This window comes from Saccostrea echinata, unplaced genomic scaffold (genome assembly GCF_033153115.1).
Source record: "Saccostrea echinata isolate AGI-Se365-2 ecotype Australia unplaced genomic scaffold, CSIRO_AGI_Sech_v1 ptg000046l, whole genome shotgun sequence".
NCBI lineage: Eukaryota > Metazoa > Mollusca > Bivalvia > Ostreida > Ostreidae > Saccostrea > Saccostrea echinata.
Window position 1 is genome coordinate 5,216,516 of NW_026889795.1, and position 5,244 is coordinate 5,221,759.

The window sequence follows — 5,244 nt, forward strand, 5'->3', positions numbered from 1 at the left end:
AAAGGGAGATAACTCTTACTCCATTCTTTTTGAAATAAATAAAAATTACATAATTTCAGTCTTCTGTAACTCCTATAAGGGGTCAAAAAATGACCCCACGGACCATAATTTTCAGATTGCTCTCTTTGATTTGAACCCAGGATAGAAAACTGTTTAAAAATTCATTGAGAAATAAAAAAGTTACAGGAAAAAGTATGTTTTCAATGTTGGCCCCTAGAAATCCCTTATTTTCAAGAATTACCTTATCATGACCTAATGAGGTCGGTACCGTATCTAGGTCATTCTACACTTAAAATCTCACAAGAATATCTTGATTGTTTTAAGAGAAAACGTGGTACGACTGATTTCAATTTAACATAGAAACTCCCATAGACAATTTTCTAAGACCCCTAAAACCGGAAGTTCTTCTTGGATCGATATGAAACTTACACTATATGTTCTACTTATCAGTCTTAACATATTTCTATGCTCAAAATAATTTTCATACCTTAATTGTGACTTTTAAATATTTCATCCCCCCTTTTTGAATGTTTGAAGTCTTATATCTCAGAAAGTATCAGTGGCCGAAAATCACCGTCGCTAAGTTTTTTGTAGATATTTGTCTCTAGAATTTATATCTCAAATTTGAAAGTCTAGTCATTGAAAATGAGAAAGATTTTAGCTCCATTAGAAATTCCAGTTTTTCTCAAGTAGAAACCGGAAGTGAGTAAACCGGAAATTTAAAACATTACATACGGGAGACATTTATGTTTGCTTTTTAGTGATTATAAAACAAAATACCTATTTCCAAAGGTACTCCTTAAATGCTGAACGAAAAAAGTGTTAAGTATAATAATAATAACTAGACCTTTTTTCGTTGTACAACGAAAATTGAAGTGCTTTTCGACTCTACTTCCTTAGCCTTTTATTGTTTACCATTAATATAATTCAAACCTGGGAAAAAAAAAAAAAAAAAAAAAAAAAAAAACCTAACTTTCATCCTTTTTATTCAGAGGACCTTGACCTTTGACCTTTTGAACACAATAAATCCTTTAGTAAGCCAAGATTTCTGTAATGTATATTCTTTGTATACATCAACATTCTTTACCCCCCCCCCTTTTTTTTCACCTGCGCAATGGCAACGTAGATTTTTTATGTAAACTCTAAACCAGACATCGTATTAACCTAAAATTTCAGGATACTTTACAAAACACCCCATTAAAACTTTCTGGAAAGTTTAAAGGTCATTGTCTCATTTACCTAGATGATATAAACTTTATCGGCAAGAACAGGAAATTCAGAAGTGCCTAAAATTTCTTTTCTGGTGATCGGAGAAACAAGATATACATTTTATCTAGAATTTCTTCAAATATCTTTGATGTCATTTGTTTCTTCTGTTATGATTAGTTAATTTCCTTTCAGATATTTATCTTCTTTTTCAAACCTCAAATTTATTTTAATTTTATTTAGAATTAATTCATCTTGTAAAATATGCTTTTTTGTAATCATGAAATGAGATTCATGTTTTTTTTTCCCCTGTACCTTCTAGCTTTACATGATTTGACTTTAATTTATGAAAGTCCGTCTACGAAACACTGGAGGATCCACCCCCGTATTTTTGTTCTACGCATTTTAGGTGGCAGCGAATTTAGTTTCGTACTAAAGTCCCGGTCAAATATCTTAAAACACTGAGATCTCTTATGTTTGATGTGATATTCGATATAGCAAAATGAAAGGAACCATCATGGGATACATGGCGAGTCTAGCAGAGCGCTTGTTGAAAAAGTATAGCTACGCAGCCAACAGGACCAAAGCTTACTTTCGCTTTCTACGCTCGCCAAGCCTGCAAAGAACGATAACTCTAATTACGCGATGAAATCAAGAGAACACTAAAAGTACTGTTTTTCAGGCCTCTGAAACTCCTATAAGGGGTCAAAAAGTGACCCCACGGACCATAATTTTTAAAATGTACTCTTTGTGCTTAACTCAAATCCGAAAACTGTTTACAGATTGGTTGCAAAATAAAAAAGTTACAGGGAAAAAACTGATTTTTCGTACTGGCCCCTAAAAATTCCTTATTTTGTGGAATTTAGTTTTCATCACCTAATCACCTGAAGACAGTGTAAAAGTAAGTATTCCACTAAAATATGACAAAAATTGCTTGCTTCCTTTCTGATATAATGGAACATGCGTGATTTCAATTTAACATAGAAACTCTCATAGACAATTTTTGGTGACTCATAAAACCGAAAGTCCTGCTTCGATTGACTTGAAACTGACCGTACATGTTCTATTAATCACTCTTAACAATAAGTAGTCTTCAAAATATTTTTCCTACATGGTTTTTAAATTTTAAAATATCCATCCCCCCTTTTTCTTAACTTTGGAGTCTTATAACACAAAAATATATCATAGGTACAATAACGCTGTCGCTAACTTTTTTGAAGGATTAACTTTGAAGAATCAATTCCTAAAATTTGAATGAATTTCCATATGAAATAAGAATTTCTTAAGCTTCTAAAGAAATTTTAGTTTTCTGCTTGTCTATACCGGAAGTGACATTTCCGGAAGTACAAAACCTTACATACGCGAGACATTCAGTAATGCAATTTGACGGTCTTAATATAAAATACATATGTCCAAGGGTTCTCTTTAAATCCGTGACGAAAAAGTGTTAGGTATAATAATAATAATAACTAGACCTTTTTTCGTTGTTCAACGAAAATTGAGGTGCTTTTCGACTCTACTCCCTTAGCCTTTTATTGTTTACCATTAATATAATTCAAACCTGAAAAAAAAAAAAAAAAAAAAAAAAAAAAAATCTTTCATCCTTCTTATTCAGAGGACCTTGACCTTTGACCTTTAACCTTTTGAACACAATAAACCCTTTAGTAAGCTAAGATTTCTGTAATGTATATTCTTTATATGCATCAACATTCTTTACTTTCCTCCCCCCCCCCTTTTTTTCCCCTGCGCAATGGCAACGTAGATTTTTTATTTAAAATCCAAACCAGGCGTCGTACTAACCTAAAATTTCAGGATACTTTACAAAACACCCCATAAAAACTTTCTGGAAAGTTTAAAGGTCATTGTCTCATTTACCCAGAAGATATAATCTTTATCGGCAAGAACAAGAAATTCAGAAGTGCCTAAAATTTCTTTACTGATGATCGGAGAAACAAGTTATACATTTTATCTAGAATTTCTTCAAATATCTTTGATGTCATTTGTTTCTTCTGTTATGATTAGTTATTTTCCTTTCAGATATTTATCTTCTATTTCAAACATCAAATTTATTTTAATTTTATTTAGAATTAATTCATCTTGTAAAATATGCTTTTTGTGATCATGAAACGAAATTCATGTGTGTGTTTTTTTTTTCCTATACCTTCTAACTTTACATGATTTGACTTTAATTTATGAAAGTCCGTCTACCAAACACTTCAGGATCCACCCCCGTATTTTAGTTCTACGAATTTCAGGTGGCAGCGCATTTAGTTTCGTACTAAAGTCCCGGTCAAATATCTTAAAACACTGAGATCTCTCAAGTTTGATGTGATATTCGATGTAGCAAAATGAAAGGAACCATTATGGGATACATGGCGAGTCTAGCAGAGTGCTTGTTGAAAAAGTATAGCTACGCAGCCAACAGGACCAAACCTTACTTTCGCTTTCTACGCTCGCCAACCGTGCAAAGAACGATAACTCTAATTACGCGATGAAATCAAGAGAACTGTAAAAGTACTGTTTTTCAGGCCTCTGAAACGCCTATAAAGGGTCAAAAAGTGACCCCACGGACCATAATTTTTAAAATGTATTCTTCGTGCTTAACTCAAATCCGAAAACTGTTTACAGGTCTGTTGCGAAATAAAAAAGTTACAGGGAAAAGCTGTTTTGTTGTACTGGCCCCTAAAAATCCCTTATTTTGTGGAATTTTGTTTTCATCTCCTAATCACCTGAAGACAGTGTAAAAGTAAGTATTCCACTTAAATATGACAAGAATTGCTTGCTTCCTTTCTGAAATAATGGAACATGCGTGATTTCAATTTAACATAGAAACTCTCATAGACAATTTTTGGGGACTCATAAAACCGAAAGTTCTGCTTGGATGGACTTGAAACTTATAGTACAGGTTCTATTAATCACTTTTAACAATATGTAGTCTTCAAAATATTTTTCCTATATGGTTTTAAAATTTTAAAATTTCCATCCCCCCTTTTTCTTAACTTTGGAGTCTTACAACACAAAAATGTATCATAGGTACAACAACGCTGTCGCTAACTTTTTTGTAGGATTTCCTTTGAAGAATCTATTCCTAAAATTTGAATGAATTTCCATATAAAATAAGAATTGTTTAAGCTCCTAAAGAAATCTGAGTTTTCTACTTGTAAATACCGGAAGTGAAGTTTCCGGAAGTACAAAACCTTACATACGGGAGAGATTCCGATAAGCTGTCTAACGGTTTTATTATAAAATACATATAACCAAAGGTTTTCTTTAAATCCGAAACGTAAAAGTGTTAGGTATAATAATAATAATAATAATAATAAAACAAGACGAAAACAATAGGGCTTTTCGCCAAAAGTCGAAAACCCCTAATAAAACAAGACGAAAACAATAGGGCTTTTCGCCAAAAGTCGAAAAGCCCTAATAACTAGACCTTTTTTGTCGTTCAACAAAAACGGAGGGCTTTTCGACGCTTTAAATCTCAAGGACCTTAAAAAGCGATTACTCTAATTAAATATAAAACGGAAAAAAAAATGATCAAACCGGATCAGGTCTTCAGGAGCTGATAAAAATGGGAACCTAAAGAGTATGAAATTCTCACTAGAGCTCTGCAACGGGGGGGTAACTCTTACAATGTTATTTTGAAAATTACTAAAAGTTACTATGTTTCAGGTCTCTAAAACACCTATAAGGGGTCAAAAAGTCACCCCACGGACCACAGTTTTTAAAGTGTACACTTTATGCTGAACTCGGAATCGAAAACTGTTCAAAAATTCATTTAGAAATAAAAAAGTTACTTGGGGAAATCAGTTTTCAATATCAGCCCCTTGAAATCCCTTATTTTTCAGAATTTCATTTTCAGACCCTAAAGAGGTTGAAACATTATCAAAGTCATTATATCACTCAATTTTCACAAGAACATCTTATTTAGTTTAAGAGATATCGTGACATGTGTATTTTTCCATTTAACATGGGAACTCCCTTAGACAAATTCAGAGATTCATAAAACCGGAAGTACTTGTCATATGCATACCAAAC